Genomic DNA, 26343 nt, shown 5'->3' with positions numbered 1-26343 from the left:
CTATGTTTCCACAATATTCAAATTGTTTCTTTCTGGCTGCTTGCAGTATTTTCTCCTTGACCTGGGAGCTCTGGAATTGGGCAACAATATTCCCAGGAGTTTTCTTTTTGAGATCTTTTTCAAGAGGCGATCAGTGGATTCTTTCAATTTCTATTTTACCCTCTGGTTCTAGAATATCAGGGCAGTTCTCCTTGATAATTTCTTGAAAGATGATGTCTAGGCTCTTTTTTTTGATCATGGCTTTCAGGTAGTCCAATAATTTTTACCTTATCTTTCCTGGATCCATTCTCCAGGTCAGTGGTTTTTGCAATGAGATATTTCACATTGTCTTCCATTTTGTCATTCCTTTGGTTCTGTTTTATAATTTCTTGATATCTCATAAAGTCACTAGCTTCCACTTGTTCCAATCTAATTTTTAAGGTGGTATTTTCTTCAGAAGTCTTTTGGACCTCCTTTTCCATTTGACTAATTCTGCCTTTCAAGGCATTCTTCTCCTCATTGGCTTTTGGGAGCTCTTTTGCCATTTGAGTTAGTCTATTTTTAAGGTGTTATTTTCTTCAGTATTTTGGGGTCTCCTTTAGCAAGTCACTGACTTGTTTTTCATGATTTTATTCCATCACTCTCATTTCTCTTCCCAATTTTTCCTCTACTTCTCTTACTTGCTTTTCCAAATCCTTTTTGAGCTCTTCCATGGCCTGAGCCCAATTCATATTTTTCTTGGAGGCTTTTGATGTAGGCTCTTTGACTTTGTTGACTTCTTCTGGCTGCATAGTTTGATCTTCTTTGTCACCAAAAAAAAAAGATTCCAAAGTCTGAGTCTGAATCTGACTCCATTTTCACTGCCTGTTCATGTTCTCAGCCATCTACTTGGCCTTTGAGTTTTTCATCGGGGTGTGACTGCTTGCATAGTATAGAGTACTTTGTCCCAAGCTTTAGGGGCTGTGCTGTTGTTTTCAGAGCTACTTCTACATAGCAAACTATGCCACTGCAGCGCTCCTCCTCCCCCAAGAACCACCCACCCGTACCGTGACCCAGATCCAAGCAAGCTCTGCACTCCTGCTCTGATCTGCCACTTAATTCCTCCCACTGGCTGGAAGCAACTGGAGCTGGAGCTCTGGAAGCAGCCCCAGAACTGCACCACTTCCGTGCCCCCAGGGCTGGGGCCGGCTGTGCACTCCTTTCACTCCAATCCAGCAGTTTTTCCCACTAACCTGCTCTGTTGTCTTTGGCATTTGTGGGTTGAGAAGTCTGGTAACTGCCACAGCTCAATGATTCAGGGCCCTACTGACTGTTCTGCCTCTCTCCCGGTCTGATTGCTCCTGGCATGGTCCATGCTGGGCTGTGCTCTGCTCCACTCCCAGCTCTGTGCTATAGACCTTTCCCAGCCATCATCCAGGCTTTCCTGGGCTGGAGCCCTGCTTCCCTCTGCTATTTCATGGGTTATGCAGCTCTAGAATTTGTTCATAGTCATTTTTTACAGATGTTTGGAGGGACCTGGGGGAGAGTTTAAGCAAGTACCTGCATTCCAGCCACCCTCTTGGCTCCATGCTTATAGTTTTGATTTCTTCATCTGCAAACTGCTTGTTCATATCCTTTTACCATTTATCAACTGGGGAATGACTTGTACTCTTACAAATTTGACTCAGTTCTCTACATATTTGAGAAATGAGGCCTTTATCAGAAACACTAGCTGTACAAATAGTTTCCCAGATTTCTGGTTTCCTTCTAATCTTGGTTGCATTGGTTTTGTTTGTGCAAAAACTTTTTAATTTAATGTAATCAAAATAATCCATTTTGCATTTCATGATATTCTCTGTCTCTTTTGTTCCCAAATTCTTCTGTTCTCCATAGATCTGACAGGTACACTATTCCTTATTCTCCTAATTTGCTTATGGTATCACCCTTTATGTCTAAATCGTGTACTCCTTTTAACCTTATCTTAGTATAGGGTGTGAGATGTTGGTCTATCTCTAGTTTCTGCCATACTATTTTCTAGTTTTCCTAGCAGCTTTTTGTCAAACAGTGAATTCTTATCCCAGAAGCTGGAGTCCTTGGGTTTATCAGACAATAGATTACTACAGCCATTTACTACTACGTCTTGTGTACCTAACCTATCCCACTGATCAACAACTCTATTTTTTAGCCAGTACAAAATAGTTTTGATGATTGCCTACTTTATAATATAGTTGTAGATCAGTTATGGCTAGGCCACCTGCCTTTGCATTCTTTTTCATTAATTTACTTGGTATTCTTGACCTTTTGTTCTTCCATATGAGTTTTGTTAGTTTTTCTAGTTCTACAAAATAATTTTGGCAGTTTGGTATGGCACTGAATAAGTAAATTAATTTGGGTAGAATTGTCATCTTTATTATATTAGCTCAGCCTACCCATGAGCAACTGATATTTTTCAAATTGTTCAGATCTGATTTTATTTGGGTGAAAAGTGTTTTGTAATTGTATTCATATAATTCCTGGGTCTGTCTTGGCAGGAAGACTCCCCAATGTTTTATATTGTCTACAGTTATTTTAAATGAAATTTCTCTTTCTATCTCTTGCTGCTGGACTTTGTTGGTATTATATTGAAATGCTGATGGTTTGTGTGGGTTTATTTTATATCCTGAGAATTAACTGTTTATATGTCTTAGCAATGCAGTGGCTTACAAAGAGAAATGGCCGCCTTTTTCAAATCCTCTACAATTAACCCTTTAATGTTTTGAATAAAATAAATGTGAGGGAGGGGAGAAAAAGGCCCACTCTTCTGGGGGCACTTGGAACTGAGGTTGCTGCAGGGGTTTGGGGGAAAAGGTTCCTGGGGCTACAGCGGAGAGACTTAGGGAGAGCCTGCAGCTGCCACTGGGGCTGTAGAGGTGTCTGTTGGTACATAAGTGGCAGAGGAGGTGGCAGAGAATGAGTCAGTTGAAGAGGCTGATGCTGTTAACCTATTGGAGCATCTTTAACTGTGCTTGGGGTTGCCAAGGATGCTGCCAAGGCTGCGCATGGGGCTGCTGGGAGCTGTCAACTGACCATTTGGCACAGGTTCAAGCTCCAGGGCTGGGTGGGGAGGTGCTCAGAGCTTCAGGGTTGGTCAGAGCATTCACTGGCGCTGTGTTATTCTTGCTCCCTCTTAGTTAACAACGTACCTTGGACTTGACTTGTTTGTGCCACACCATCACCTGGACACATGGGCCCTTGTGTATCTTGGGCCTGTTGAAGGTCAGCACAGGCTCCCCTCCTAGCACAGGGGTAGGTTTGTGACCGGCGTACTTAGTTGCTTGCCACAGGCTGTTGGTTGGCGAGCAGCACCCGGGGTGCCTCCTTCACTGGGAGCTGCTACTTCCCATGCTCTTCCCAGTAGTGTGGTGGGGTTTGGCAAGGCACCTGCCTTTTGTGTAGGTGTGTGGTGGGGAAGAGGGCAGGGTGAAGTTGTCCCCTAAAAGCTTTGTTTTCTTGACACTTTATAGTCCAAAAACTTCATAATTTATGAAAAAGTATACACACACATATAAATACACAGACACACGCATTTTTTTTTCCCATAAAGGTAATATAATGGTGTAGAGAGTTATATTTTCCCCTTATCAAAATTAGGTAAGGTGATAAAGTTTCTTTCTAGTTATGTATTTATGATACTGCTCAATATTCCATAAGGTTTTATTTTTGGCCCATGTATATATATTATGCTGAAACTGTAATTTTCTTGGGACATGTGGTATCTTTGGTGTTAATCTATTTTTGATAAATGTTATGTGTTTATTGGATCCTTTGCCTCTGCACATCTTGTATTTGCCCTAAACGTATTAGAAAGCAGCTGAGTTCTATCTGCCAACTATAGTCTTTTTGGTATAAGGTACTTGAGTGACAGAAAGTGTAATGTTGTATACCCAGGACAGTTACTCTGAATGGCTCCCACACTGTTAAAAAATTGGTTTTTGTTCATTGTTTTAATGTTAAGAAAATAATTCTGTTAAAATTTCCCCCTGCTGTGAAACGGAAACTCAGTTTCAATGTTTCTCTACAAAAGTCTGGAGAACATTTCTGGAAACATCAGTACTCTGGATTAAAATCTTTTTGCAAAAGCAACAAGTCATTCACACAGTTACCTGAAGTTTTACAAAGTTCAAATTGTAATGTGCATCATCCATTGAAGTTATCTTACTATTCACTGTATAAATCTGTTGAGATGAGACACATTTTACTTTTCTGGGGGATAAAAGTAAGTATTTTCATTCTCATCAGCTAAAGAAAATGGAGAGGGGGAGATGATACCATCTCTCAGGGCCATAAGGGAATCAACAGCATTTCATGACCAAAACACAATGATTAATAAAGGTTTCAAGCTCTCTGTTCTCCTAAACCTCAAAGTTCCCTTACATAAAGGTCCCATCTTGACTCAGGAATTCTAGTACGTTCCTAGTTTGAATTCTCCCTTAAGTAGGAGTGTAATAAGAAAGTATCTGCAGGAGATGTTCAATTCACATGCTTCAGGATTGGTTCTCAGGTGCAGCTCTAGGAGCTCTGGGGTGAGGGTCTCAGCTCATTGTTGGTATAGACCTGGAACATGGGATCCAGTGGGAACTGAAACTCAGAGGGGTTGGTGGTTTGTCTGGTTACTAGGGGACTAATTGTTGTTTTGTTGCTATTGTTGAGTTGTGTGTATTCTATGTGACCCCATAGACTTTGTCCTTGGTGTTTTCTTGGCAAAGATAGTGGAGTGGTTTGGCTTTTCCTTTTCCAGCGTGTACCCATTTGACAGATAAAGAACTGAGGCAAATAAGGGTTAAATGAGTTGCCCAGGTCAGGCAGCTAGCAAGCTACAAAAAGAACAAATTAAAAATCCCCAATTAAGTGGATCAAAATCTTTCTGAGAGAATGAAGGTTGACCACAAGTAAGATTTAATTAGAGACAATGTGTCTTAGTTGGTAGAGCTCAATGTGAGGCAGGAAGATGGGTTCTAATGCTGCCTCTAACAGACTGGCTCCATATCCTTGGAAAAGTTGCTTAACCTCTTTGTGCCCTAGGCAACTCTCAAAGAGTTTAAGTGGCAGAGGAGAGGCTGACTCACATTTCTAAAATGGCTCCCTTTGATCTCTAAGATGAAGTCACAGGTTTCAACCAGAAAGGATGAGGTTTTAAAAGACAAGGCCATAGAGTTGATGGTAATTTTAAAAAATGTATTCATTGTTCTTATAACGATTTATAGTCTGTGCCTCTCACTTCACACACCCCGATCTAATTCAGGAAATAAAAATGAAATTATTTTTAAAGAAAGTAATTGTTTACTAAACAAATTCCCCCACTGGCCACATCTGAAATTGTATGTCTTTCTCTGCATTGTAATTTGGTCACCTCTCTCATAGGAGGAGGAGTGTTCTATCCTCTCTTGGTTTGCTGGCTTCTCATGACATTAATCAGTTTTAAAGTCTTGTGAAATAGTTATTTTTCTCTAGAATACTGTTCTCCCTAAGTAAATTATTTTCTTAGTTCTTCTGTTTACTTTGTTCCACATCAATCCTTAGATCCTTTCTAAGGTTCCTCAGAAATTGTTCATTTGATCATTTCTTAGGGCAAAATAACACTCAATGACCTTCATATCCCCCACTTTGTTTAGCTCTTCCCCAATAGGAGGATACCCCTGTAGGTTCCAATTCTGGTTACTATGAAAAGAGTTGCCATTAATGTTGTTGTACATATAGATCCTTTCCCTCATTCTTCGGTCTCCTGGGGGTATAGACCCAGTGGTGGTACGGGGGCGGGGGTCATCAAAGGGCAGGCACAAGTTAGTAATTTGAGGGGTATAAATTAAAATTGCTTTCCAGAATGGCTGGACCAATTCACAGCATTACCCACAGTACACTAGTGCCCCTGTTTTCCCACAGCCCCTCCAGCATTTGTCATTTTCCCCTTGTGTCATCTTTGCCAGTCTGATGTATATGAGGTGGGACCTCACAGTTGCTTTCATCTTTTCATATAGGGCTGTTGATAGCTTGGGGTTTTTTTTCTTTCAAAGCTACCTGTTCATCTGTTTGACTACTTATCTATTAGGAAACGGCTGCTGGTTGTACAAACCGGAATCAGTTCCTTATTTATGTTAGATGTGAGACCTTTTTCAGAAAACTTCCTGCAAAGTTGTTTTTTTTTTCTCCTTAGTTAACTGTTCCCTTCTACTTTTACCAATATTAGGTAAAATGTGCCAAATCATTTTTAATTTTATGTAACCATGATTATCCATTTTATGCTATTTATTGTTTGATTAATCATGAACTCTTCTCTCCATAGATATGAAAAGTAAGTTATTCATAACTCCTGGGGTTTTTTGCTTGTTTGTTTTTGGTTATGATCTGACCTTTTATTTCAGGGTCGTTTATCCATTTGGAGCTAACGTCAGTATACTATGTGAGGTGTGCACCTAAGTCCAATTTCTAACAAATTTTTGCCTAGTTTTCTCAACACTTTTTGGCAAATACTCTTCCCCCTGTACCTGTGGTCAATATTATGCCACTGTGATTGTTTTCGGTTGCATATTGTATCTCTAATAACTGTTTGACTGACTGGCCTCTCAATTTCTTCACCAGCACCAAGTCAGTTTAATGATTACCACTTTGTAGTACTTCAGATCTGGTACTGATAGACCCTCTTCTTGGCTACTTTGTTTTCATTACACTTCAGCTTCTTAACCTTTTGTTCTTCCGTATGAAAGTGGTTATCATTTTCCTAGCTCTGTAAAATATTCCTTTGGTAGTTTGGTACAGCCCTGAATAAGTAAATTAGTTTAGGTGATATTGTCAATTTTGTTTTTTTTACTGAACCTACTCATAAGCAATTACTGTTACTCCATTATGCTGCAATATTTTAAAATATATTTAAGATATTTTGAAAAATATTGCTATGTGGGATATCTCCTATGGAGATGGAAAGAAAAGAGATATTGGGAGAAATTTTTGTCATTAAGAAAAAGATATTCATGTAATTATATTTTTAAAAATGTTGGGCCCTATGCAGAGGCTAGATTGGTATTACTCACTGCAGTTCAGAAGTCTTGAGCCCAAGTGACCCACTAGCATTAACTTCCTCTGCAGCAAAGATTACAGGGGTGGTGAACCACAATGACTGGGCAAATTTATAAAATTATTTTAAGTGACAGTTGAATTGAGCAGGGGAATGTTGCAAAATGACTGATTTTTTAAAAAAAATTCTCAAGGATAAAGGAAAGAAATATTATGCTGTCGTTGAAATAATGATGGATGTGGACATGAGGTCTGAAGAAACATGGGTTCAAATCCCATCTCTGACACTTATCAGCTTGGAAACCAGGGGTATGTCACTGGACTTCTCTGAGCCTCAGTTTCCTCAGCTTAAAATAGAGATAATAATACACCCAGGGAGGTTGTGAGAGTCAGGTGAGTTATGCATGAGTAGCCCAGACCTGAAGCTGTTAGCCCAGCCCTCACTTACACTAGGGCAGGGCAGTTGCCAGGGGGTATCTGATTATATCTACCCTTCAGTGTACTAGACATAAACCTAAGGTCTTGGGGCACTGTCATGACTCATGAGCTTCCACTAGTGTGTTTTCCCCATGAACATCAGTTGATATCATTTACCCAACCTGACTTTCTTAATGTTCAGAAATGTGTAGTTAATGCAGTCATAGAATTGGCACAAAACTAACTCCAATCCCCAGAGTCACTTTCTAATCCACACCAAGTCCAGGAGAAAGTGGGCTCAAGAGTAGAGAACCCAGGTAACAAAGGGTTAACAACCAGTTCCTTGAAGTCCTTTTGCTGGATCCTCAAGATATTCTCCTTACTTAGGGTGGAGCTTTTCTGCTGGGTTCCTTGTAAAGCCTTCCTCTGCTTGTCCTCATGATGTGGAATCTGCCCTCTCCTCCTGATTGTTAATCCTGAAAGTTGGTTAAAGGAGGCAAACAAGCAAGGTGGTAGAAAAATCCATATTGTTTATTATTTTCCCTTAAAGCATGGTGGAGCTAGCTTACTTGTATGTACAAGGAGTCAGAGCATAAGTTCTGACTCTGAACAAAGAAATGAGAAAACTTATATACGTTATTTTTAGCAGACTCAGCAAGCCTGTGTTACCTTACTTTTATGATCCCCATGTATGTTTAACCATGATACAAGAAGAGGATTTTCCTTAATGGAATGGACAATAGCCAGGTTAGTTGACAAAGTGTCAACTGGAATTACAACCCAGGATCTCTGTGTTTAATTTGCCATTAACATTCCATAACATAGTATACGTCCATAAAATAGTAAGATAAGAAAAAGTCACATAATTCAAGATAGTTCCTCGGAGCTAAAGGTCTTATCCTTAATGGCCATGGGCTGAGTAAGGAATGCTCCATCTGGGCTTGTTGACATAAGATAGAGGCATTCTGAGTTTACTCAGAGAATAAAGAGACTGTTAGGACCAGGCTTTTCTTCTGGTTAATCAGTTCAGACTCTGAGTCTTATTGAAATTACAAAAATGATATAAAATGGTATAAAATGTTCCATATGATGCAGACACTCACTGGGACACTGCTAGGATATTGAGGAAAAGTCCAAATCCTCTGGCCCTATAGAGTTCCCAAGGTCCTATTTTGCTTAAGATGAGGAGGGAGAGGAGAGGAGACTGAGAAGATGTGCATCCTTAGCCCTTCCCCAAGTGATTCCTGCTAAAGGACTTGGCTGGAGGCTTCTACCAATGAACTTCTAGAAACTAAAATGCCCTAATTGCAGACTAGCTCTGAGTTTCTCAAACTTGCCTGAGACTTGACCACATTCCTCAACCAATCTGCACGGACTTCCTGTCACACTTAGTAAAAATTCCAGAGATGCTGCCCAGGTCTAGTTCTCATCAAGTTCACATTTCTGGATTTCTTATTCAATTTCCATGAACTCTTACCTGATGGAGGTAAGACTGTGGTAAGAAGGGAATGTAGAGGGTGGAGAAATTGATGGACTGACTTAATCCACACCTAATGTTACACATGGAGGGCTGCTTTCCTAGCCTTAAAGTGCTGGGTGATATCAGCTGGTATCCCAGAGTTGTAAGGGTTGGGAATCACCTGGCTCAGACAGACTTAGAAGGGAGGTAGGACATTTATCCTTAGACCATTTTACAGTTCAGAAGCTGGAGAGATGAAGTGACTTCTGAGGTGTGCTGGTAAACGTCTATCCACTGGCTCTTGGGATGGTGGGGGGGGGGACTATCAAACATGTTTAAGATTCTTCTTTGTTAATATTTCTACACCACTCTCTTAGGTCTAGACAATCAACAAAACAATAAAGGTAGCCCAGAATTTGAGCATTTCCTTGGAGTACTTGGGTGGCAGAGAAGCATGTAAGTGTGCGGTATGGATTTACGAATCCAAGAATTAAAACAGAGGCATCTCAAGGTGAAAGTAGAAAGGAAAATTTATTACGATCCCGTGGGAAAGGGCAACTCCAGGCACCTCTCAGTGTCAGAGCGTGCTGGACACAGAGAATTGGGGTGTTTATATAGGTCCCTAACCACAGTTCCCCCTTCCAACCTCCTTCCTCTCAGCTTGCAGATGTAAGCTTTGAGGGTACAATCTGGATGCGATAAATCTATCCCAGGGACAATGGCAAAGAACAAAGTTTTATTTGACAAGCAGGTGACAGACATAACCTTCCCATCATTCTTATCCCATTCTTCCATCAATCTGAAGTGATAAATCTATCTTAATGACAATGACAATGAACAAATGGTTTGGTTATCTGTGACAGGCAAAAGCCAGTTGTTGGTTACCTCATCTTCACATCTATGGCAAACTAGCCTTTCCCACCACCCTTGCTTCTGCAATAGATGCCTCCCATCACCCTTACATCTGTGACGGATATCCCCAGCACCCTTCCACCTTGTCTTCCATCATTCTTATACCTAACTGGTCTTGCATGTCTACATTGCACCTGGCTTTCCAGCTTTTCTTCCATTCTTCTCCCAAGCCAGGGGTCCCTTATCCTGGGGTCAATACACAGGAGGTGAGCATCCTGTGTTCTATCCTTACTCTCAGAGGATTTTATGGTTGCTGACTTATTCACCTCAACCCTTCTTTCTTTCAGGCCTCTCACCCTTAGGTAAATACACAGGATGTGTGCATCCTGTGTCCTATTCTTATCCTCGGGGGCCTTATGGTCACTAGCTTAGCTTATAGAAAGGAAAACATCTAAGTAGAGAAATGGCTTTACAGAAAGGAAAATATCTAAGTAGAGAAATGGGACTCACTATTCCACTTATTTCTATTTATTTGTCCTTTTTATGAGAGGTCTTCACTCGTTCCACACATAAGGATCACAGGGAAGAGGTTCTAAACTTTGATATCTTCCCAGGGAAGATGGCAAGGTGATGGCCTGCTTGTCTGCCTGGAGAGGAAAGGAAGCATGGCTTGGCATGGGGCTGGCTAAACACGGAGGGCTGGGTGACTTTGTGCTTATAAGTGAAATACTTATCACTTGAGTGACTTAACCCTTCCCCCATGGCCATCCCCAAACCCACTCCCTTTCCAGGTAGGTCGTTTCCCTTCTCTGGGCCTCTTTTCCTCCGACTGCGCAATGGGCTTCATAATACTTGCATTTTCCACTTTGGAATTAGGGTAAGAGTTCTTACAGGGCTCTTCTGAAGATCAAAAGGGGCATGTGAAAGGTCCTTTGTAATCCTTAAAGCACATAGTGATTTGTAGATTATTCCTTAATCTTAAAGATTCTCTTAGGAAATTCAAGCATATATTTGGCCTAGAGGCAGACTTATGGGCACCTAGCTAAGAGGTGATCATTGAGTCCTTGAATGAAATGCTGGATTCCATGTTTGCACCTTCTCCTGATTCAATTCTTTTAACCACAGCTGGTTTATGTATATTCTTTTTCATACTGTTCTCATTCTCTCTCTCTCTCTCTCTTTCTCTCTCTCTCTCTCTCTCTCTCTCTCTCTCTCTCTCTCTCTCTCTCTCTCTCTCTCCCTTTCCCCCTCTCCCTTTCCCCCTCTCCCTCTCCCTCTCCCCCCCCCCACATACACATATGTAAACATATGGATGTATGAGATTTGAGATATGTTTGTTATCTCCCATTAGACTGTAGTATCTAGGGATTTAGGTCTGTGCCCAGTTAGCTGCTCAGAGCAAAGAAAGAAGCCCCCTCCTCCTCTTGGCTGAAAGATTGTCATTGTACCAGCCTAATAAAGAGCTAGCTTCAGGGCCAGCAACTCAGGATAAGATTTCCTTGGTAACAGACAAGTCACCATGACAACCAGAGATAGGGCCCCACTGATACAGCTTTCAACAACACAATTCTTCCTCTGCAGGGCCTCACTCCTGAAGGGTGGGGCTGCAGCCTACAGCCCATATTGGGATCCTATCCTCCTCCAAAGACTTTATCAGCATTCCCCTGTCCTCCATTTCCACGGGACAAAGAAAAGAGAATTAGGATATGGTGAAACTGGGATGAATTGACACAGGAGGAGCACATTAATCCTTAAAGCACTCCTCCTCCACCAGCCTCCACATTCCCAGGAGGGAGGGATGTACCATCTGACCTGTGGCTTCCTGACTAAGGCCTATATTGACTTTTTCCTGCTGTAAAGACTTTGTGACATCTCTCTTCAATTAGCAGTAGGCATAGCTTCTGCACAGTCACTTCAGAAGGAAGAGGGTGGGAGGTGGGGATTGAAAGCATGTTATTTTCTGTGTGGGTCCAGTTGTAGGTTACAGAGCTCCAGATTGCAGAGACTCTGCTCAGGTTATACTCTAACCTTTCTCACTCTGAGCCTTCAGTGACCATAAAATGTGGTAGATATTAATTAAACCAAGACTTAGAAGGAACATGGTACTAATGAAGTACCTGGGGAGGAGGCCATGCTTGTTGCCTCCCCATCCTAGTGCTTATGACAGTGCCTGGTACCTAGTAGGTGTTTAATAAATGTTTATTGATTCAAGTCTAAAACCAGAGGTTTTTCCTCTGTGTAACAGTTAATGAGTGGAATTTGCAGGAAGAGAGGAGGAAAAGCATAGCTTGGTATGTGGCTGGCTAGAAAGAGTGGTCTAAATGAATTTGCGCTCACTCACCAAGGAGGGCACTTGGCAGTGATGTTTAGAGAGAAAGATTCCAAAACTGCAAAGACTAAGTCCCCAACAGCATGGTTTCTGGAGTTCAGGAGGGTAATGTCTGAGACAGGTGTGGAATGAAGCATTTATTAACTGTGTGACCTAACCTTAGCCCTATGGTTATCCTGAAACCAACATTCTTTCCAGGCAGGACATTTCCCTTCCCGTGCCTCTATTCCTTCATCTGGGCAATGAGCATCATAATACTTGTATTCTCTACCAAGAAATTTGGGTGAAAACCCTCCCGGTGCCTTGTGAAGATTGAATGTGGCATGTGAAAGGAGAATTGTAATCCTGAAAGCTCTTGTGATCTGCAGAACATTCCTTAACATTCAGAGAGTCTCTTGGAAAATTCAAGATTTTAGCAAGATTTCAGGACCATGGACAGACTTATGTGCACCTGGTTAGGAGGTGATCACTGAGTCTTGGAATGTAATGAGGGATGGCATGATTCTTCTTCCTCCTGGCTCAGTTCTTGTAGCCACAGCTGGTGAATATGTCTTCTTATACAGATTGTTCTGCAGCTAGCTTCTATATGAAACTATGTCTGGCTCAGCTTGTTTCCTACCCTCAATCTCTCTGCTCTCTGTGTCTGTTTCTCTCTGTCTTTCTCTCTCTGTCTCTGTTTCTCTCGTTCTCTGTCTCTCCATTTATGTATGTATGTATGTACGTATGTGTGTGTGTGTATATATGTATGTATGAATGTAGGAGTTTGTGGATATGTTCATTATCTCCTGTTATATTGTACTACCTCTGTGCTCATTTGGCTATTCAGAGCAAAGAGGGGAAGAACCCCCTTTCTCCTCTTTCCTGAGAGATCATCATAAGACAGGCCTAATGAAAAACTAACATGAGGGCCAGCAACTCAAGATACCAGATTTCCTTGGTAACAGACGAGTCACCAGGGCAACCAGTGATGAGCTCCAGCTAATACTGCTCTCATGGACACTTAGTTCTTCCTCTGAGGGGCCTCACAGCCTGAAGGGTGGGGCTGTTGCATAGAGCCCATATTGGGACATTATCCTCTTAGAAAGTCTTTGCCAGCATTCCCCCTCTCCCTTTCTGAAAAATTAAAGAGAATTCAGATATGGTCAAGTTGGGATGATTTCATGCAGGGGAAGGACATTAATCCTTAAATAATTCCCTCAACACTCCTCTCCCACCAGCCTCCATGTTCCCAGGTTTTACTCTAGAACCTCACTCCTCTGGGCTGACAATGACCAGGAAATATGGTAGGTGCTAATTCATCCAAGACACAGAAGAAAAGCAGGACTAAGCAAAAAATTGGGCAGGAGACCATGCTTGCTGCTTCCCAATTTCAATGCTCAGGACAGTGTCTGGCCCATAGTAGGTGCTTAAAAATGTTTATTGATTGATCGAAATCCAAAAGCAGAAATCTTTCCCCTTTATCACAGTGAATGAGTGGAATGAGATAGAGAGATCTAGTGATGTAGGTAAATGTAATTTCTGTGCCCCTCAAGTCATACTTCCCAGGCAGACACCTATTGTGCCAACATCAACAGTCAACCTTGTGGACCAACTTCACTGTTTCCTAAATCAGGACCCCTCTAGTGTCAAGGCATTTAGTATCTCAGAAAGTTAATAGATCACCAGCTGATTCTGATTTCTACCAACGTGTGGGAATGAATATGGGAACATCCCAGTGCAGGAGGAAGTCCTGGGATCTGTCTGAGCCTAGGGTTGTGAGGATGGGCTGCACTGACCACCTCTCCTTGCCATCCCAGCTTCCTGGCTCAGGCTAGTGGTATCTATTTTTGTAATGGATCCTCAGGGATGGAAATCCCAGAATCAAGAAATATATCTATTGAATGTTGTAATGAGGGATTGTTTTATCCACTGTATCTATATCTCCAGAGCCTAGAACAGTGCCTGGACTGAGGCAGGTGATAGATATGCCCTTGTTGACTGATTAGTTTGGATTGGAAAATATTACTCCAGTAGTTAGCATCCTAACTACCCTAAAGAGGTTGAGCCTTCTGGCCACTAGATAGCAGTGTGGCCTGGCCCAACAGAAACTGCTTAAGCTCCCAGGGGAGGCATGCCTAAATCCACTTTTGAAGGATGGAGTTCCATCTATGAATCACTTTCTTTTCTTTTCTTTTTTTCTATAGCCATGTTGATTTTTTAAAAAGCAAGAAAAATAAAATGAAAACATACTTCCATCTACACTCAGAGTTTTTTAGTTCTCTCTGGATGTGGAGAGCATTTCTCATCATGGGTGCTTTGAAATTGTCTTCTTCATTGTCTTGATTAGAAGTCACAACAAATCATCATTACAATATTGCTGTTACTATGTATGTTGTTCTCCTGGTTATGGAACCGTCCCACATGTTATTTTTTTTCTTCTTTTTAAAATTAATTTATTTATTTTTAGTTTTCAACATTCACTTTTATAAGATTTTTAGTTCTAAATTTTCTCCCCCTCCCCAAGACAGCATGCAATCTGATATAAGCTATTCATGCACAATCATATTAAACATATTTCCACATTAGTCATATTGTAAAGAAGAATTGGAACCAAAGGGAAAATTCATAGAAAAAAAGAGAGAAAACAGTGTGCTTCGATCTGCATTCAGACTCCATAGTTCTTTCTCTGGACATGAATAGCATTTTCCGTCATGAGTCTTTTGGAATTGTCTTAGATCATCGCATTGCTGAGAAGAGCTAAGTCTGTCCAAGTTGGTCATTGCTCCATGATGCTGTTACTGTTTACAGCCACGTATCATTTCTTATATATACACAATAGTATGCCATTACAATTATATACCACAACTTGTTCAGCCATCCCCTGAATTACCAATTCTTTGCCATCACAAAAAGAACTACTATAAATATTTTTGTACATATAGGTCTTTTCCCTTTTTCTTTGATCTCTTTGGGATGCAGACTTACATGAAGTAAAGTAAGCAGAACCAGGAGAACATAGTACACAGTAACAACAACATTGTACAATTTTCATCTATGATGGACTTAACTCTTCTCAGCAATACAGTGATCCAAGACGATTTCAAAAGTTTCACAGTGGAAAATTCTATGTACCTCCAAAGAAAGAACTGATGGAATCTGAATGCAGATAAAAGTCTAGTATTTTCAATTTTTTCTTGTTTTTTTCCCTTTTGTTGTTTCTTCTTTCATAGCCTGACTAGGATGGAAATATATTTTACATGGTTGCACATATATAACCTGTATCAAATTATTTTCTGTCTTAGGGAGGGGAGAGGGGAAAAAGGAAAGAATAAAATTTGGAAATCAAAATGTTATTTAAAAAACTGACTACGAAAAATTGTCTTTACATGTAATTAGAAAAAATAAAATACTATTAAAATAATATTTATATAAAATCAAGATAGACTTTATATAAATCTACCTCTTTATGTAACTATATATTTTGCTTGTTTTTGTTAATCATGTGGCTTTGTAATTTTTCTTAATATTGAACCAGATCAGCATTCCTAGTATAAAAGCGATCTGGTCACGGTAAATACTTTACAATATGCTCTGGTAGCTTCCTTGCCAATATTTTATTCAGCATTTTTATATTGATATTCATCAGAGAGAATGGCCTACTATATTCTTTCTTGGACTTTTCTTGCCCTGGTTTTCTGTACTTAAAGTCATATTTTTCTCACAGGAGTTTCTCTATTTTAAGAGATAATTTATGTTAAAAAATTGTATAATAATTTATGTGAAACTGAACTTAATTGTCCTTTTAAAATTTGCAAAAATTCACTTATAAACCCATTTCCTCCTTGGGTTCCTTCTGTACCTCCCCCAACCTTTGCAAATTCATTAATGGTTTGTTCAACTTCTTTTTTTTCTGTTAATTTGGGTACTTTATGTTTTGTAAATATTCATGCATTTATCAGTATTATTGGCATCAAATTGGGCAAAAGAGTTTCTATTTACTCTTTCCTTTCTTTCATCTGCCTCAGGTCTCTCTCCAATCCAATCCATCCTCCATTCAGTCACCAAAGTGATTATCCTAAAGCACAGGTCTGACTATACCACCACAGCCTTCCCTCCCCACCCATGCCCACACACACTCAGGAAGTCCAGTGACTCCCTATTGCCTTCAGGATCAAACACAAAATCCTCTCTTTGGCATTCAATGCCCTTCCTAATCTAGTCCCCTCCCACCTTCTCAGTCTCTTTACACTTACACATTTAATACTTTACACAGTCTCTTCCAAATACTCTTTTATCTAGTGACACTGGCTTCCTGGCTGTTCCCCCACCAAGACCCTCCATCTCTGACTCTGGGCATTTTCTCTGACCGTCCTCCCTGCCTGGAATGCTCTCCCCCTGCCCCCATTTCTGTTTCTTGGCTTCTCTGTCTTCCTTCAAGTCCCAGCTAAAATCCCATCTTTTACAGGAAGCTTTTCCCAACCCTTTGGAATTCTAATACCTTCCCTCTGTTCATTATTTCCTATTTATCCTGTAGGCAGCTCATTTGTACATATTTCTTTGCTTATTATCTCCTTTATTATGCTCCTTGAGGTCAGGGACTGTCTTTTGCCTCTTTTTCTATCCGAAATTATTAGCACAGTAACTGACACATAGTAGGCACTTATTAAATGTTAATTGACTGACTGATCTTCATCCCTTTTTTTTTCATTAAAAAAAAATCCTGGCAGTTTGGTTGTCCTTTAAAAAGCAATCAATAGCTGTTTGTTTTACTCAAATTTTATTCATTTCTTCTTTTATTTTCAGGATTTTTCTTTATGTGCAGTTGTGTTTTTTTCTCTATTTCTTTTACAGGTTTTTTTTTTTTCAGTTTTCTCTTTTAGTCATGAATATATTTGGAAAGATGAATTGTACATAAGGATTTCTTTGCCTGAATCCTGGGAGCTTCAGTATGTTGTCATTATATGAGTTTATTTGATATTTGATCTCTTCTTTTTCTGATTTATTCTATGTCCTTTCTCATTTCCAGCTCTGGCCCAGTGCCTAATACGTAGTAGAAGCTCACCAAATAGTGATTGACTGCATGACTAATTCGTTCTGCTGAGGCGGCACCCCCCCCCACCCGCCCAGTCTCACGACCTGCTTTCCATTGGCTGAATCAAGCCCCGCCTCCAGACGTGACATCACAGGTCTCCTCCTTTCTGCGGTTTTCACCTGGGCTGGGGTCTGTGGAAAGGGGCTGCCTGAAGCATCAGCTCCTTCCCATTCCCGTCCCCCGTTCCCGGGACTGCTTGATCGATCCCCCGTGGAAGTCCCCTGTGTGTGGGAGGTAAGTAAGACCCCGCGGCGCGTCCCTTTTACTCCCTCCCTTCCCTCCCCAGAACCCCCAGTGGGATGTAGATGTGTGAGCCCCCCACCCCCACCCCATGCCCCGCACCCCTAGACCTCGGTCCAGGGCCTTTTGGACGTCACCTATGGATGGATCCGGAGCTGGATGTGTCCAGGCTTCTGTCTGCCCGTGGGGAGGGATGGAGGTCCCCTGGGAACGCATCGGGTAATTTCCCACCGCTGCTCCACCTTGCCTGCCCCACCCCCACCCTCACCCCCCCCACACAACCCTCGCATCCTTTCTGTGGTGCGCAGTCAGAAGATGGGAACGGTGGGTGGTGGAGGGGAAAGAAGGGACAATCTACGAAATGCCTTTTATTTTGTGCCTTTTCATTTTCAGTCATTTTATTCATTCATTCATTATTATTCTGGACTCAACAAACGCCCTATCAAATAAACATTTCTATGTACATCATGCAACAGAAAAAGAGGATTATCCATGCACCTGTTGATTTCTGCCATTTATAGCTTAGTTTTTAAAAAATATATATATAAGAAATTCAATCTGTATTTTTCAAAGCTGCCGATTCTTCTTTCTGGCCTTCCTTCTGCTCTTCTCAGTTCAGTATTTTTTTTTACTTTGCCTTAGTGACTGTCTTTTGTTGTTGTGGTCGTTTTTCCTCTTCCCTGCCTCTGTCTCCTCTACCTCCCACACCCCACCTTATTTAAAAAAAAAAAAAGAAAAAAGAAAAGAAAAAATAGCCTTTGTAAAAAAATATGCGTATTCAAGCAAGATAAATGTCCACTTTGGCTGTGTCTGAAAATGTGTCTTATTCTGCATCTATATTCCTTAACCTGTCAGTGGGTCTCATGCGTCATCGTCAGTCTTCTAGGATCTTAATTGGTCATTGCATTGATCAGAGTTCTGAAGCCTTTCCAAAGGCAAAACCCACCTCTTTTAGGCTTGAAGAGCTAATATAGCTCTGTGAGGCCAACCTGGCATGGACCCCCCCCAACTTAAATATTTAAAAATGCATAAAAGTATGGTTCCTATATACGACATCTAACCAATTTAATTGGGCTGGGAAGAATAATTCTTTTTTTTAGTTTTTTTAAATTTATTTTTACAAGCATTTATTATAATTTCCTCCCAGTGGTGAGCCCCACCCCACCCCCACTACAACAAGGAAAATGATAAAACTCTCACAATAAATATGCATCTTCTAGCAAAACCAGTTCCTATCTTGACCATGTCCAAATACGCAGGTGTCATTCTGGATTTTCAGTGCACCACCTCTCTAGCAGGAGGTGGGTATCATGATTCACCTACAGTCCTGTGGACTGCATTAATTAGGGCTGTAAAACCTTTTAAATTTTTTTTTCCTCAAATGTTGTCATTGTGTAAGTTGTTCTAGTTGTGCTCACTTCAGTCTGCACCAGATCTTAAGAATTCTTCCCAATTTTCTCTGACACTGTCCATTTCTTATGGCACAAGAAAATATTATCCTGCCATTACATTCATAGACCACAATTATTATTAATTATAATTATATATCTACATATATAATTATAATTAATTCATAGACACCCCCTTAGTTTCCAGCTTTGGGGCTACTTCAAAAAGCCCTCCCATAAATACTTTTCTTTGTATGGGTCCTTTTCCTTTGCTCCCCATGTGGTCTAAGCCCAGTGGTGGTACAGTTGGGCCACAATTTAGTAACTGTGGGGGCACAATTATCACTTGTTTCCCAGTGTGTCTGGACCCATTTGCATCTCTACTAGCAATGCTTTCTGGTTGCCTATTTTCCTGCAGCCTCTGCAACATTCATCATTTTGTTCATTAATAGTCAATAGACATTTATTAAGCACCTACTATGTGCCATCCACTGCGCTAAGCACTAGGGATACAAATACCAAAAAGAAAGACAGTTCCTATCTCAAGGAATTTACAATTTGGGAGGAAGATAACACATACAAAAGAAAGCTGGGAAGTGTGTGTGTGTGTGTGTGTGTGTGTGTGTGTGTGTGTGTGTGTGTGTGTGTGGCTTCATTTTTCATCCTTGCCACCCAGGCTGATGGGTGGGAGGTGAAACCTCACAGTTGCTTTAATTCACATTTCTATAATTATTAGTAACTTAAAACATTTTATCCTGTGATTGTTAAGTGCTAGAATTTCTTCCTTTGAAGCCTACCTCTTCATAGCCTTTAGCCATTATCTATTAGTGAATGGCTCTTAGTCTTAGTCTGATAAATTTGAATCTATTCCATACACACACACATGCTAATATATACACACATATACATATGTATGTACACACATATATACATATATATTATATTGCCTTGAATAGATAAAATTGCTACAAATCATTCCCCATTAACCTATTTCCTTTCTAATTTTAGTAGTACAATATTTGTGCAAAAGCTTTTTTCAATTCTATACAACTAAAATTTTTCATTTTATTTTCTGTGATTGTCTGTATACCTTGTTTGCTCACAACCTCTTCCCTTATCTGTAGATGTGAAAGGTAATTTTTTCCCTCACTTCTCTAATTTCTCCTTAGCCTATAATGTATGCTATTGGCCATAGTGGATGACACCTCAACCTCTCTTTTTAAAATGCTACACTTCCACAGAGAAATTATTTGTCTGACAAGCTGTCCTGCTGCTGTGATAGCCTCATGTGGGAGCAGTTAGATGATATCACTAGAAAACTCCAACTGTTCTGCAGTTTCACAGGCATGAGTGGCCCCTCAATACATGATGTGCCCTGGCTATATATGTTTCCTATGTTTCTATTTAGGCAAGTGTCCTGGACACGTGTTCCATATGGGTGCCTCTCCTTGTATGTACCATGCGTGTGCCCACTCTTACAATGAAGTTGTGTATGTATGTATATCCTGCAGGTTAAAAATGTTTTATTGCTACTTTTTGAACTATGCCATTTTATTAAATGTCTTTTCTTTTGACTAAAATAACTAACTAAATAAATACAAAGTAAAATAAAATGAAATAAAATGCTAAACAATATGAACGATGTTGCCACATGGACAGGACTGTATTTTAGTGGGACAAAATGCATGTAATTACTGATAGAAAAAAAAAGAAGGTACGCCCCATTCGGTTCCAGGATTAAAAATCTCAGGATTCCTGTAATGACAGAGGAGGATACTTACCCACCTCAGAATCCCTAAGGGGTTCCACATCCTAAATTGATCCCATGATGCTATACTCACTGTAGCATCAGATTTGTACCTAGTGGACAGGGTGAATCTAGCACCCTGGTAGAAATTAGGTGAAGTGAATACCTTTATTTCACCTTGTGTCTCTTTTTGTTTTAAGAATGATGTAGTCCCTAAGAATACTCTCAACCTCTTGAATAGAACAATTGAAAAGAATGGGAAAAGATAATTATGCTTCCCTCAAACAGCCAGTCTGCCTGATGGATAATTGGTAATATACAGAAATCCTGAATATTTATCTTGGTTTGTTTTATATTATGCTACGCTACTGACGTTGGTCATTTTTTATTAGTTTCTTAGTAGATTTCTTAAGTAAACCATCATATCATCCAGATAAAGTGATTTTTTTTTCTTTGCCAATGCAATATTTCTTCAAAATTTGTAATGTCTTATTTCTATGCCTTGAGTTTGTAGAAAAGTACTGAATAGCAATGGTAATAATAAACATTTTTGTCTCACCCCCTTCTCATTGGAAAGGCTTCTAGCTAATCCCCATTAAAGATGTTGCTTGCTCTAAGTTTTAGATATACTTCTTATCATTTTCAGGAAATCTCCAGTTATTTCTATGCTTTTCAGTTTTTTGAAACAGGAATTGGTATTTTATTTTATCAAAATCTTTTTGTACATCTATTGAAATAATCATATGGTCTTTGTGAGTTTTGTTAATAATATGGTCAATTATGTTTATAGTTTTCCTAATATTAAACTAGAAATGCATTCCTGGCATAAATGCAGCCTGACCCTAGTATAATATTACTGTAGCCTCCTTGCTAATATTTTATTGAATTTTTTCTTATCAATAATCATTATTGAAATTGGTCAATAGTTTTCTTTCCCCTTTTGACTCTCTGTATTTAGTTACCAAGTTTTTGTCATAGAAGGGATTTCATAGGATCCCATCTTCGCCAAATTTTTTTTCAATTTATGTAGTATTGTAATTAATTGCTGTTTAAATGTTTGGGAAAATTCATTTTTGGGGTTTTTTTGGTGAATTAAAAATAATTTTAACATTCATTTTTTATTTTCAGTTCCAAATACTCCCTTCCTCCATCCTCTTTCCTACTTATTGAGAAGGCAAGCTATAGGAGTATGTCCATTATACATAACATATTTCCATATTAGTCATATTGCAAAATAAAAAGCAAGAAAAATAAAGAAAATTTTTAAAAATATGCTTTAATCTGTACTCAGAGTTGATCAGTTCTCTCTCTGGAAATGATTAAAAGTGATTTAGGGCATTTTTTTCATATGCCTATTGATAGCTTTGATTTCTTCTGAATACTACTTGTTCCTATCAGTTGTAGCAAGGTTTGTATTTTTATCAGTTTCACTCAGTTTCCTTATCGATTGATTTCACAGGTAAATTTTCCCATGCTCCCCTAATTTATCTAAATCCTTTACCCATTTTGATCTTATCATGGTATACAGTATGAGATGTTGGTCTCAGCCTAGTTTCTGCCAAATTGCCTTCCAATTTTCCCAGCACTTTTTGTCAGATGCCGAGTTTTTGCCCCCAAAGCTTAGATCTTTGGGTTGCTCAAACACTAGATTACTGTGGTCATTTACTACTATGTTTTGTTTACCTAATCTATCCTGCTGATCTACCACTCTATTTCTTAGCTAGTCCTAGATTGTTTTGATGATTCCTGCTTCGTAACATAGTTTGAAATCTGGTACATCTAGGCAGCCTCCCTTCCCATTTTTAATTGTTTTCTTTGATATTCTTGACCTCTTGTTCTTCCAGATGAATTTTGTTATTATTTTGTCTACTTCCATAAATTATTCTTTGGTGGTTTTACTGGTATGGCACTGAATAACTAAATTTAGGCAGAATTGTCATTTTTATCATATTGGCTTTGGATATCCACGGACAATTAATATTTTTCCAGTTGTTTAGATCTGTCTTTATTTATGTGAAAAGTGCTTTGTAGTTGTGTTCATATAGTTCCTGGGTTTGTCTTGCAGATAGACTTCCAAGTATTTTGTATTGAATTGTTATTTTAAATGGAAGTTCTCTTTCTAGCTCTTTCTGCTGTTTTATACGTGGAGGGGTGTTAAATATTGAAATGCTGATGATTTATTTGGGTTTATTTTATATTCTAAAACCTTGCTAAAGTTGTTCATAGTTTCAACTAGTTTTTGATTTGATTCTCTAGGGTTCTCTAAGTATACTATTATATCTTCTAAAAATAATTTTTGTTTTTTTATTGCCTACTATTAAATTTATTTTTCTTGTCTTATTGCTATAGCTAGCATTTCTAGTATAATATTTGATCATATTGGTGATAATGGATATCCTTGCTTCACCCCGATCTTATTGGGGAGTGTTCTACTTTTTTCTCTGTTAGAGATAATGCTTGCTCTAAGTTTTTGATAAATAATAAATTTTTAAAAAGGTTCCACATATTTCTATATTTTATAGTGCTTTTAAATAAGAATGAGTGTTGCATTTTGTCAAAAGCTGTTTCTGTATCTATTGATATAATCATATAATTTTTCTTATTGATGTGGTTATGCTTATAGTTTTCCCAATTTTAAATCAGCCCTACATTCCTGGTATAAATAACACCTCAGCTTAGTGTTTGATCTTTGTGATATATTACTGTAATCTCATTGCTAACATTTTGTTTAAAATTTTTTGCATCAGTAATCATTATGGAAATTAGTCTACAATCTTATTTCTCTGTTTTTGCTCCCCTTGGTTTAGGTATCATAGAAGAAATATAGTAGGATTCCTTTATTTTGTCAAATAGATAAATATTTGGTAGAATTCACTTGTAAATCCATTTGGCCCTGGAGATTTTTCTTAGGGAGCTAATTTGTTGTTTGTTCTATTTCTTTTTCTAAGTTATGGTTATTCAAGGGTTCTATTTCTTCTGTAAATCTAGGCACTTTATATTTTTTATAAATTTTCATCTATTTCACTTAGATTGTCAGTTTTCTTGGCATATAATTAGGCAAAACAGCTCCTAATACTTGCTTTAGTCTTCATTGGTGGTACAGTCACCATTTTCATTTTTGATACTGGTAATTTGGTTTTCTTTTATTTTTAATTAAATTAACCAATGCTTTATTAATTTTATAGTTTTTACATAAAATCATCTTTTAGTTTTATTTATTGGTTCAATGGTTTTTTTTACTTTCAATATTATTAATCTCACATTTGATTTTCAGGATTTTTATTTTGCTGTTTAATCAGAGAGAGTTCGGGTTTTTTTTGTTTTTGTTTTTGTTTTTTTAGTTGCATGCCCAATTCACTGATCTGCTCTTTTTCTCGTTTATTGATGTGTTTAGAGATATAAAATTTCCCCTAAGCACTGCTTTGGCTGCATGTCACAAATTTTGATGTGTTGTCTGATTGTTATCATTATCTTCTCCCTTCCCCCTCTCCCTCCCATGCAACTTTGCAAGGTATTTATTGGGCCAGAGAAAGCATATTGTAATCCGCAAACCTTTACACTATTTGTCTGCCAACCTCTTATCTCTTTCTTCCACAATGGTGACATTGATGCAAAATAAAGGAAAAAAGGACAAAAATAATGAGTACAACTAATCAACATATTGAAAAAGTTTGAAAATATATACAGTTTGTAACACCTGTGGACCTCCCTACTCTGCTAAAGGTTGGGTTATACGTAAATTCTAATACCTCAACACATTTGTTCTTTTATGTATGTATATACATATATATATATATATATATATATATATATATATATATATATATATATACATACACACACACACACATACACACACACACACACACACACACACACACACACACACATATATACATATACACACATATATATGCATGTGTGGTTGATCTTTTCATTTTCATTGTTGAAATCTTTGTGTATTGCTTTCTTCACTCTCCTTACTTGACTCTGCATTAGTTCATATAGATCTTTCCATAGTTCTCTGTATTCATGTTCATCCTTTCTTATAGCACAGTAATATTCCATTATATTCATGTGCCACAATTTACTTAGCCATTCTCTAAGTATCTAAAAATAACTCATGTGCAGGGAAACTCTTTTTCTGATCTTATTTCAATAAAATTTATTTCAATACAACTAATTTTCTGAATTTTCATCCAGGTATCTTTTCATTGGCATGTTTATCGTGACCTAGGTGCCTCAATAATGTTGGCATAACATTGGCAGAATAATCAATTTAAGTCTGGTTCCATTATCTGCACATGGTCTTGGCAGGAGGTAAGGAAGTATACAAGACTACCCCCTGAAACTGTGCTATGTTACAATTTAGCCTCCTTAGGAGAGTGCTGTGTTAGAATTTAACCCTCCATTACCCTTACAATCCCTCTTTTGATATTATTTTATAGTATGACACATTTAGAGAATTTAGATCTTTTCAAGAACTGTATTGGCTTATGATTGTACAGTTCTCAGTTCTCTTTATGTAACTAATATGTGTGGAGCAGCACTGTAACTAGAAAAGGTAATAAAATATGATAGAATGAATCAGAAACTTTAGAGCAATATTTACTTTCAGGAAATATCTCTTAAAATAAACCTTTTACTAACTCCCCAGTGTATTTCAGATACTGGATAGCATTAAGGCTTTAGGTAAACACTTGTGTGCAACATTCAGTTAATGTTCATTTAAAGCACAGGTTTCTAATTCTGTTGTGCTTAGTTTAGCTTTTTCCTTCATAATAGCTAACATAATAATAGGTAACATTTATATAGCACTTAGCATATGCCAAGTATGAGGAAGGGAGAGAAGGAAGAAAAGGGAGAAGGAGAAAAAGGGAGAGGAAGAGAAAAGGAAAGAAAGAAAAACAGACAGATTGGAGAAAGACAGAGAGGGGGAGGAGGGAGGGAGAGAAAGAGAGGGAAATGCAGAAGTATGGAGAGGAGGGGGGTGTGGACAGAAAAGGGGGACAAAGAAGGGGAAAGAGAGAAAGATGGAGCTGGAAAGAGAAAGCTAGAGACCTAAAGATGGAGAGAGAAAGAGAAGAAGGAGACATAGAAAAAATTGGAAAAATAAGAGAGAGAGGTGGAAAAGATAGGGGGTAGAGAAGGGTGGAGAGCAAGGTAGAGAGAGAAGTAAGGGAGGAGAGGGAGAGAGAGAGATGGATGGAGGAAGAGGGAAAGAGAAAGAGAATGGGAAGAAAGATTGATCAAATGATGGAGAGGGAGAGGGAGAGGATGAAAATGGAGTGAAATAGAGGAAGAGAGGAGAGAGAGAAAAGTATGTAAAGGGAATAAGATAATAAGATATGGGGAGAGAGGGAGAGGGAGTGAGAGGGAAATGCAGAAGGATGGAGAGGAAGGGGGTGTGGACAGAAAAGGGGAACAAAGAAGGGGAAAGAGAGAAAGATGGAGCTGGAAAGAGAAAGCTAGAGACCTAAAGATGGAGAGAGAAAGAGAAGAGAGGAACATAGAGAAAAATGGAAAAATACAAGAGAGAGATAGAAAAGATAGGGAGTAGAGAGGACTGGAGAGTAAGATAGAGAGAAGGAAGGGAGGAGATGAAGAAAGAGAGAGATGGATGGAGGAAGAGGGAAAGAGAAAGAGAGTGGGGAGAAAGATTGATAAAATGATGGAGAGGGACAAAATGGAAGGAAATAGGGGAAGAAAGGAGAGAGAGAAAATTATGTAAAGGGAATAAGATATGGGGGGAGAGAGGAAGGGGGGGGAGAGAGAGAGGAGAAGATAGGGAAACAGACAGAGGGACAGGGAAAAGGAGAGAGAAAGAAAGAGATG

The 26343-nt window shown here is 38.9% G+C and overlaps 1 protein-coding gene across 1 annotated transcript in view; it reads left to right on the top strand.

The window, feature by feature from the left end:
- Positions 1-17214: 17214 nt before the first annotated feature.
- LOC118832957 (E3 ubiquitin-protein ligase DTX3L-like) overlaps positions 17215-26343 on the top strand; it is a 34264-nt gene continuing 25135 nt past the window's right edge. Inside the window, exon 1 of the mRNA XM_036740358.1 lies at positions 17215-17367. The gene's annotated coding sequence lies outside the window, so the exon portion shown is untranslated. The remainder of the gene's footprint in view (positions 17368-26343) is intronic.

This window comes from Trichosurus vulpecula, chromosome X (genome assembly GCF_011100635.1).
Source record: "Trichosurus vulpecula isolate mTriVul1 chromosome X, mTriVul1.pri, whole genome shotgun sequence".
NCBI lineage: Eukaryota > Metazoa > Chordata > Mammalia > Diprotodontia > Phalangeridae > Trichosurus > Trichosurus vulpecula.
This window is presented reverse-complemented; position numbering and strand designations above follow the sequence as displayed.